Below are 10,847 nucleotides of genomic sequence, written 5' to 3' on the forward strand. Positions count from 1 at the left end.
CTGTTCCCTGGATCGGGGAACTATACCCTGTCTGTATTACTGTGGTGCTGTTAATAAAGTCAGCGTGAGACAATCTGTTGTGAGCTTGATTATCTGGTGCCTGAATCCGCAAGATTCACCATTTAGAGTCAACAAGATGAACGAAGAAACACACCACGGCCCAAAATACCAGCTCGATATTCCCATGAGAAAGTCTGTTATCTGACACCTCGAATAGACAGAACAGAGAAAGATCCCATCTGGAAGAAACCCTTGAATCATTTGTAAATATATTTCAAATGCTGACAGATTCCAGCTGTCAGTTTTTATCACATTGAAGTTAATGGAAGGTGAGAGCGCGGTTATTCTAGAACTATAAAAAACACTAGTTAGAGCACAGCTAGAGTACTGAGTCCAGTTGTAGTCAGCACATTACAGGAAGGATGTGATCACACTAGAGCAGGCACAGAAGAGATTGACCTAGATGTTGGCAGGACTGGAGAATTTTAACTCTGAGGAAAGATTGGACAGGCTGAGGTTGTTTTCTTTGGGACAGGGGAGGAAGAGGGGAGATTTAATTGAGGTGTAAAAATTATAAGGGTCCCAGATTGGAAGGACCTATTTCATTTACAGAGGTCAGAACCAAGAGGATAGAGATTTAAAGTAATTAGTGGAATGATCAGAGGGGAGTTCAATAATGCTTTTACCCAGAGGGTGGTGGGTCTTGGAACTCACTGACTGAAAGGGTGGTGGAGGCAGAGATACACAGATTTAAAAAGTGCTGGGATATACTGGGGTATGTGCTGTAACCTACCGGATTACGGACCAAGAGCTGGGAAGTGGGATTAGACTGGATTGCTCATTTTCAGACAGTACAGACATGATGGGCTGAATGGCCTCCTCTGTGCTATAATTTCGATGATTCTGGGTGACAAGTCGTCCTCGTGTTTTTATCTGAGACAGGCCTCAGCCCAGTCATTTGCCCCGAGTGTCGATGTGATGGTTCAAGCGAAGAGATTCCGGGTACTGGGAGCAGCAGGAACAATAAATAAAACCGAGGTGTCAGTAAATACTGATATATTTATTTGTATCTAGTTCCATTTTTATAAGTTCTGCTGAATGTGGCCCTCGCCCAGTGTCAGGATATTGGATCAGAACCACCATGGAAAATGAATTTGACACCGGTGAGATAGACAATGTCAACCGGATCCTCAGTATCTCTCTAACCTCCTCCAGCCCCACAACCCTTCCTGTAAATACAAGGTGTTGTTCTTGGATTACACCCTGAGATAGACAATGTAATTATATTTTAACCTTTATTCTTCAAGTAAAGTATCTTTCTTCATGCTGTACTCAAGGTTGTGCAAGATGAAACCAAACAGTGATTTATTTGTGCTTCTTCCAATTTAGTTACTGTATTCATTGCTCATGATGCGATCTGCTCTACATCACCCAAATACAGATTGGGTGATCACTTTGTGGAACAACCTCCATTCAGTCTTTGAGCTTGACCCTGAGCTTCTGGTCACTTGTCATTTTAATTCTCTGCCCCACTCCCACTCTGACCTCTCTGTCCTTGGCCTCCTGCACTGTTTCAATGAAGCTCAATGGGAGGTCGAGGAACAGCAGCTCATCTTTCATTTCGGCACTTTACAACCTTCCACACTCAACATCGAGTTCAGCAGTTTCTGCACCAAAAGTTGTCAGGATCTGGAACATTCTACCTGGAAAGGTGCTGGAACCTGATTCAATGAGGAATTTTAAAAGGGAGTTGACAGGGATTTGGGATTGAGGAAATTACAGGGTTACAAACAGAAAGTGGGTGTGTGGGACGAAACACAACTGCTCTTTCAAAGAGACAGCATAAGCACAAAGGGTTGAATGGCCTCCTTCTGTGCTCTAAATTTCAATGATTCTAGGAGTTGGCCATTTAGCCCCTCGAGTCTGTCCCACTATGCAATCAGATCATGGCTGATCTGTGACCCTTTGTCTCCTGTCCCTTGATTTATACCTTGTGTTAGGAAGGATCTATCAATGCCAGATTGAAACTAAACATTGATCAAGCATGAACTGCTAATTCAGGAAGAGAATTCCAAACTTCTCCCAACTTTACCTGGAGAAGATTTTCCTAATCTCACTTCTGAAAGGTCTGGCTCTAAGTTTTAGACTATGTTCCTCAGTCCTGGATTCCCCAACCAATGGAAATTGTTCCCCTCTATCTACCACACCATTTCCAATTGTATCATGAAAACTTCGAGAAAATCCTCCTCAATCTTCTAAATTCCAGGGAATACAAACCTCGCCGTGAGATGATGAATATTGGCAGAATGAATAGGGTACTCAATGGTACAGTCCTAAAGGGTGTGTAGGGACTGGGGGACCTGGGGGTTGATTTGCATACACATTTGAAGGCGAAAGGACATATTGACAGAGCAGTTCGCAAAATATATGAGATCGTGGGCTTCATAAGCAGATTTAACGTGTATAAACGCAGGGAAAATAAGCTGACCCATCATAAACCTCTGGTTAGGTCACAACAGGAGTATTGCATCCAGTTCGGGTCTCTTAGGAAAGGGGTGAGGGTTCTTGAGAGGATGCGGAGGAGATTTACCAGAAGGTTCCAGGAAAAAGGGAATTCGGTTACAAAGTGAGATTGGAGAAGCTGGAGTTGTTCTTCTTGTAGTTACAGAGTTGAGGGGAGATTGGACAGAGGTGAACAAGATTGTGACAGGTTAAGATAAGGTGGACAAAGAAAATGTTGTTTCCATCTGGTGATGGTACAAGGATTAGGGGGACACATATTGAAGGTTATGGGCAATAGATACAGGGCAAATGCAGGGAGGAACATTTTACACAACAAGTGGTAATAACCCAGAACTCACTGCCTACGAGCAGGCTGGAAGCAGACATGATCAATGCTTTAAAATTAAATTGGACCAGCATTTAAGAGAAATAAACATGCAGGGGGGTTGAAGACACAGCGGGGAAATGAGACAGACTGGACTGCTCTACAGAGAGCTGGCATGGACTCAATGGGCTGAATGGCCTCTTTCTGTGCTGTAATTACTCTGATGCATTTGTTTGACCGCTCCTCATAATTTAACTCTTGGAGTCCAGTTGTTATTCAGGTACATCTGCACTGCTCTCCCACTAAGGCCAATATGGTCTATCCTTCCTAAGATGTAATGCCCAGAACTGAACACAGTAAATCCTGTCCTGATGAAAGGTCATGTTGACTCGAAACATTAACTCTGTTTCGCTCCACAGATGCTGCCAGGCCTGCTGAGCACTTCCAGCATTATTTATTTTTATTACAGTGGTTCAGGTGCCGTCTAACCAGGATTTTGAAAATGTTGGTGCTTTTCCCACAAACAGAACAGAGAAACCTTTTTCCTTCCACAGTCAAAGTCCGATGATATTCAGGACCTGAGGAATCGAGTAACTCTGTTAGATCTTGATGTGATGTTTGGTTTGAGTTTCCCCATCTGCAATTCCGTCCCATTGAAAATCCTGTACAAAGGAGACTATAAAAAAATCCATCCCTGTCAGTCCAGGATAGAAATTAAGAGACAAACATTTCTCTGGGATGGAGTTTGCTGTGTGTAAATCCTCCCCTTCTAACCCCCTGTAAAAGGAGTTTCCAAACACTCGGTGTAAACTGGGCTCCGGGAGTTTGTAATCCAGGTTTGGAGTCCTACACCGGGTGTTTGTGAATCCTCCCAGTGCACCCTCCGGCTCCATTCCTCTCCTGCACTCGGCCCTTTCTCACCCGCTGGACTTTCAACCCAACCGCCTTCATCCCCATCCCCACCCGCGCTGCGCATGCTCCAGTTCAAGCCCGGCCACGCCCCTTATTCACTCCGATTGGCCGGAGGAACAGCCGCTCCCGTTCGCTCCTCCAGGCACGCCCCCTGTCCCTATTGGTCTGGAGCTGCCGTCAATCATTGTGAGCTGGAGCATGCGCAGAACGTGAAGACACGTGACGTGAGCATGAGCGAGCGGATTTAAAATGCGGGGATTACAAAGAGCGAGTGCGGACTGAGTGCTGGAAAAAAAATCCGTGAGCATAGATAGGGCTGGCGGGTGAGTTCGGAGGCTTTAAGAATTCACGGTCTCTGTCCTAAACTCTCAATAAGGAACTATCGGTCCAACGATAGATTAGGCCATTTCTTCGGAAGTAGGCCCGAGTTAACGGCCGCCAACTTTGTCGGGAGTAAGAAGCAGCAGAGCGCATGTGCGGTCACCATCTTTGTAGGGGGCAATGTCCATCAGGGAGCATGCGTGAGCGCCATCTTTACAGAGGCTGCAGACCCGGATGAATGACCCGCAGGAGGGATAACAAATCAGAGATAGAGTTTGGTGTGAAATCAATGGGTTGTTGTAAAACAGGAGATCAGGGTAACAGTCAGAAACAACAACAACTTCTATTAACATCATAAATCATCCCAGTGAGCTTCACAGGGAAATTATAAAACAAAGTGTGACATCCCGACATATAAGGAGTTGACCAAAAGTCTCAAATAGTTGCTTGGTTGTACAGAATTTCATTATTACTGAAAAAAGAGACAAGCTGTCAAAGCTTTTCGATTTGCACTCACCAGCACAGATGCAAGAATCCCAAATTTCAAAGGGAACAACAATTTCTACTGCACGAGAAAAGGGTGAAGATTGGGTGGCCCGACAGCTCTGATTGGTTGTTGCCATGGAGAACACAGCAAGGAGCTGTCATCCTCTGTGCTTTTGTTTAATTCCACAATAGGCCCCATGCCTGGACTTGTTCCTTCTGCCTGCAGTGGACGGGTCCCTGTGGATGAACATACGTAGCTTCTAGCAAGTGTAAATGAGCCGCATTACGAGCCAGACAATTTTTGAAATTTGGTATTCTTCCCTCTATCCTGATGAGTACAAGATAAAATGTTTTGACAGAATGTATTTTTTTATTAATACTCAATTGTCTTAAAGGGGGAAAGTGTGATAGACAGAGGGAGAGAATCTCAGATCTTGGGGTCGAGGGAACTGAAGGCACGGACACTAATGGTGGAGCAATTAAAACAGGAAATGCTAGAATTAGAGCAGTGCAGATATCATAGAGGGTTGTGGGTCTGCAGGAGCCACAGAGAGGAGGCCATTGGGGGATTTGAAAACAGGGATGAGAATTTTGAAATTGAGTTACTCCTTGAATGGGAGCCAAGGAAGGTCAGGGAACGGGCCTAGCTGCGAGTGAAGACACAGACAGCAAAAATATGGATGTCTTCAAGGTTACAGAGGGTAGAATGTGGGAGACCAGCCAGGAGTGTGTTGGAATGGTCAAGTCTGGAGGTAAACATGACAGTGATAAGGGTTTCAGCAGCAGATGAGACACTCCTGAGACAGGGGTAAGGTCAGGTGATATTACGGAGGTGGAAACAGGCGATCTTAGTGGTGGCACAGACATGAGATCAGCAGCTCATTTCGGTATCAAATGTGACACCGAGGTTGTGAACAGACTGGTTTAATCTCAGACTGTTCCCATGGAAAGGGATGGATTGGTGTCTGGGAAATGGAAATTGGAGCAGGGACTGAAAACAGTGTCTTCAGTCTTCTCAGTGTTTAACTGGAGTTAATTGGTCATCAGGAAGAGAAGCAGGAACCAGAATGGACCATGAGACTGATCCTAGGTTTAACTCAGTTAGAGAGGGAGAGAAGGAAGGAAGGAAACCCTGGGACATTGGGAGAAACCACCTTCATCATCGCTCATTAAATCTCCACACAGTAAGTTTTGCACACAAGGTTAACATTTGCTATTCTGAATGGTCGTTCAGGGGGTTTCAGATTAATGTTTTGTCACGAGTAATGACTGAAGTGAATGATCAAACATTGTTATCTCCAGTTGTAGAAATTTGTTTAAAAGATACAGGAGGAATTGTCCAAAACTCTGTCTGGATTTCAGCCCAGGGAGGAGGGAGAGTGTGTGGGACGGGGATTTGCAGCTTTGGGGAAACAAGAGAGGAAAAAATGTTCCACAGAAACTAGGATTGTCTGTTCTGAATTTCTATCCTGTTCTTACAGTGATGGCTCTTGTAAACTCCTTTTACAGAGAATTATAAGGGGAGGATTTTCAGGCAGGAAACTGAAACCAAACATCACATCAAGATCTGACACAGTCACTCGATTCATCTGGACCTGAATATCATCACCTTTGAATGTGGACGGAGAAACGTTTGTCTGTTCTGTCTGTGAGGAAATATTTCAAACATCAGTGTGACTGGAAAAGCACTGAGACACACACACACCCGAGTCAGAGTGTCCCACTGCACTGACTGGAAAGAGCTTTAACCAGTTATAAAGCCTGAAATAACATCACACCATTCACAGTGGGGAGAAATTGTACATGTGTTCTCTGTGTGGACGAGACTTCAACTGATTATCAAACTTAGAGAGACACAGGGATACCCACACCATGGAGAAACCGTGGAAATGTAAGGACTGTGTGAAAGGATTCAATTGTCCATCCAAACTGGAAATCCATCGGCGCAGTTACACTGGGGAAAGGCCATTCACCTGCTCCGAGTGTGGGAAGGGATTTACTCAGTTATCCTCCATGCAGACACACCAGCGAGTTCACATTGGAGAGAGACCATTCACCTGCACGGTATGTGGGAAAGGATTCACTGGGTCCTCTGACCTGCTAAAGCACCAGCGAATTCACACTGAGGAGAGGTCATTCAGCTGTACTTCCTGTGGAAAGAGATTCAGGACTTCATCGAACCTCAAAGTACACCAGCAAATTCACACTGGAGAGAGGCCTTTCACCTGCTCCGAGTGTGGGAAGGGATTCACTCAGTCATCCAACCTACAGACACACCAGCGAGTACACACTGGGGAGAGAGCATTCACCTGCTCTGAGTGTGGGAAGAAATTCACTCGGTTATCCAACCTGAACCAGCGAGTTCACACTGGAGGGATGCCATTCACCTGCTCCCAGTGTGGGAAGGGATTCACTCAGTTATCCACCCTGCTGAAACACCAGCGAATTCACACAAGGAGAGGCCGTTCCGCTGCACTTCCTGTGTAAAGAGATTCAACCTTCATTCCACCTCAGTGTACACCAGTGAATTCACATTGGAGAGAGAGCGTTCACCTGCTCCGAGTGTGGAAAGGGGTTCACTCATTTATCCAAACTGTTGAGACACTAGCGAGTTCACACTGGGGAGAGGTGTTCACTTTCTCCGAATGTGGGTAGGGATTCACTTGGTCATCTCACCTGCTCAGACAGCAGTGAGTTCACAAGTGACTGCAGAGGTTGGATTCTGCTGTTATTGCTGCTGTTAATCACATCCAGAACTTAACCATGTTCATTCTGACAGTTGTGGTTTGTTTCTATTGATGTTAATAATCCCTGTAGCTGGGCTGAAGTTTAATATCTTGATGTCTGTTAAATAAATCAGCTTTGTTTCAAACTCTCAGAACGTCGAGTCCTTGATTTCTCCAGGATAAGAGGAGACTGATGTCCTGTTCCCAACTGCTCCATTTTTGGATCTTGTCTCCTTTCCAACCCCAGATTCTTTCAGTTCTCAGACCTTTGGTTACTCTCATGGATAAGTTCCAGCTCCCCACACCTCCCAGAGAGCCTTGGGATCCAGGGAAGTATCAGTATTATAAACAGAAAATGCTGGAAATAACTAATACTTTTCCAAGTGCCACCTGATTTTGTCCCAGATTATTGTCTCCAGCCTTTCCCCACAACTGATATGAAGCTGATTGTCCTGGAATTGCTGTGTTTTTGAACATGGGTGTAACATTTACAATCTGTCAGTCCTTTGTCACCACTACTATATAAGGAGGATTGGAAGATTGTGACCAGAGCCTCCACAAGTTCCATGTGAAGGATGCTGTCTCTGACAGTGCAGCAGTCCCTCAGTGTCACCCTGGAGTGTCAGCCTAGATAATGTGCTCAGGTTTATTAATATTTCCTCTTGTTATTGATGTGGATCATTAAGAAACAATGGACTCTTATGATGTCATCCAGTCCCAGTGCGATGATGTCATCCAGTCCCAGTGCGATGACGTCATGAAGACTATTAAATACCAGCGGAGACTTAGTGGTGAAAACAGTTTTGTTCGAGATGGCAGTAAGTCCATTGCTGATAGATCATAAAATGGAATTAATGGGAAAGAAAGTGAGGCAGCTCATGAACATCAGGAATAGTGTTGTGAATTATGAAGATGAACGTGGATAGTATACAGGTCCCGTCTCCCAAAAAGCTGCCCCCATCTCCTGACACACTGTCCCACCTCCCAACACTCTGCCCCCATCTCCCGACACGCTGTCTCCATCTCCCGACACGCTGTCCCCATCTCCCGACACACTGCCTTCATCTCCTGACACACTGCCCCCATCTCCCGACACACTGCCCCCATCTCCCGACACTCTGCCTTCATCTCCTGACACACTGCCTCCATCTCCTGACACTCTGCCCCCATCTCCCGACACTCTGCCCCCATCTCCCGAGCAGCCTGTCTCTACCTCTGCTGAACCTACACAGGACGCACCATGTTGAAGCCAGATGGAAGGACTGGGCGAGAAATTGTAAATCACCAAGTGTGTGCATGATGGGGTTTGACAAAATATTAAGTTTCCTGTTTTTAACAATGACACATTAAATGTATTGATCGAAACCATTTCCAGCTCTTGACCATTCTGACATCCCGTGGGCCAGCTCACCCTCTCACTGGGTTCATGCTGAATGTCAATCCAGGCTGGGAGCCATTGGGTGGATGAGCGGGTAAAGGAATGTTCAGTTCACAGGGAGGGGGGTTGGTGCTGGTGGTGGGAAGTATTCATTCTGAAGGTCAAAGGATTGGATCCACAATTGCTACATTATAAATGACAAGACGGAGTTTCAGTAGTCAGTATGGGAAAAAAATCCCTTGTCCACAAATCACTTGTCTGCGCCGCTGCTGAGACTCCAGTGAGTTCAGATCTAACTGTCGGGGTTTGTTCTGATCTTAATTACACCCAGGACAGAACTATGGTGCACTTTGGTTGCCCTATCAATTGACTTAATAATTTTACATGATGGCCCTGTGGTGCCAATCATCATCGGATCATAAAACATAATTATCTTATCAGAAAAGGCCTTTCAATGGCGGTACGTTTACCCAGTATTCAGTGGGGGTGCAGAATGTGCCCTATCCTCACTACAGGAGCTCCTGGCGCAAGCGCAGTAGCTGGCAGTGACTGGTACATGCGCATTGCGCTCTCTGACTGGAGCATGCGCAGTACCATCTGTACCTGGAGCTGGTGGAAGACGCTGAGAAATGGCGAACACAGGCGAGTAAAAGGAGCCGGTGAGTGGGGAGGGATGGAAGCGGCGGAGTGGGCGGGGAGGCTTCATGTAGACCCTGTGAAGGTCTGAAATCTTGAATAAGAAGCTACCGGTCCTGCTGTTACACCGAATGGAGAGGGGACAACTCTGACTCGCGTCTCCTCTCGGAGACAGGCCCGAGTTAACAACCGCCATCTTCACAGGGGCAATGTGCAGCAGGGCGCATGCGCGGTCATCCTGGTCGAGGTAACAGGAGGAGAAAATGTTGTGCATTTCTATCCCGGACTGACAGGGATGGATTTTAGAAACTCCTTTTACAGGGGGTTAGAAGGGGAGGATTTACACACAGCAAACTCAAACCAAGAGAAATGTTTGTCTCTTCTCAATTTCTATCTTGGACTGACGGTTAGTGTTTTTGTAAATTTCTGATACTGGATCTTAGAAGTGGAGGGTTGACAGATGGGAAACTCAAATCAAACATCAATTCAGATCTGGCAGAGTCACTCGATTCGTGAGGACCTGAATATCATCGGCCTTTAAATCTGGAAGGTAAACAGTTGGCCTGTCTGTGGGCAAAGGTTAATTGTAGAAGAAAGAATAATTAACTGGGGAAAGCCAACTTCAATAGGGTGGGAATGGATCTGACCCAGTAAAGTGGAATCAAAGGTTGGCAGGAGAAACTGTAATTGAGGAATGGGCTGCCTTAAAGAGGAAATAGATCAGACATAGTAATGACATATTCTTACAAATGAGGAAGGTATGGCTAACATATCCACAGCTCACTAAATAAGAGAAGACATTAAGATGAAGATGAATAAGTCTGCTAACAGAGATATCAGGTGGCTAATACAACTGAGAGACGGGATAAAGAAAGAATATTCAGAGAGAAATTGGAAAAAGAAAGTAAGAGAAGCAAAGAGAGAGTATGAGAAGAGACTGGCAGCTAACATGGAAGGAAATCAAAACGCTTTCTCTGGCTGATACCTAGTAACAGGGCGGTAAAAGGAGAAAGGGGCTGATTAGGGATTTTAAAAAAGGCGATTTATCCATTGGGACAGGGGGTATGGCTGAGGTATAAATGAATATTTGGCATCTGTCTTGACCAAAGAAGATGATGCTGCACAGGTCATGGTTAAAGAGGAGGTAGTTCAAACACTTGTGGTGTTTAATATTGATAAGGAGAAGGTATTATATAGGCTGTCTGATAAAGTTGACAAGGTACCAGGATTGGATGAGATGTATCCAAGGATACTGAGGGAATTCAGAGTGGAAATTGTGGAGGCACTGACCATATTATTCCAATCTTCTTCAGACCCATGAGTGGTGACGGAGGACAGGAGAATGGCAAATCACACACCTTTGTTCAAAAAGGTGTAATGATCAGCCCAGCAACTACCAGACCAGTCAGTTTAGCCTTGGGAGTGATATTTCTGGACAAAATTAATAGTCACTTAATCAAATGTGGGCTAATTCAGGAAAGCCAGCACAAGTTTGTTAAGGAAAAATCATGTTAAACTAACTTGCTTAAGGTTTTTCAAGAGTTAACAGTGTGGTTGATGA

Source organism: Cetorhinus maximus, chromosome 23, assembly GCF_964194155.1.
Source record: "Cetorhinus maximus chromosome 23, sCetMax3.hap1.1, whole genome shotgun sequence".
NCBI classification, from domain to species: domain Eukaryota; kingdom Metazoa; phylum Chordata; class Chondrichthyes; order Lamniformes; family Cetorhinidae; genus Cetorhinus; species Cetorhinus maximus.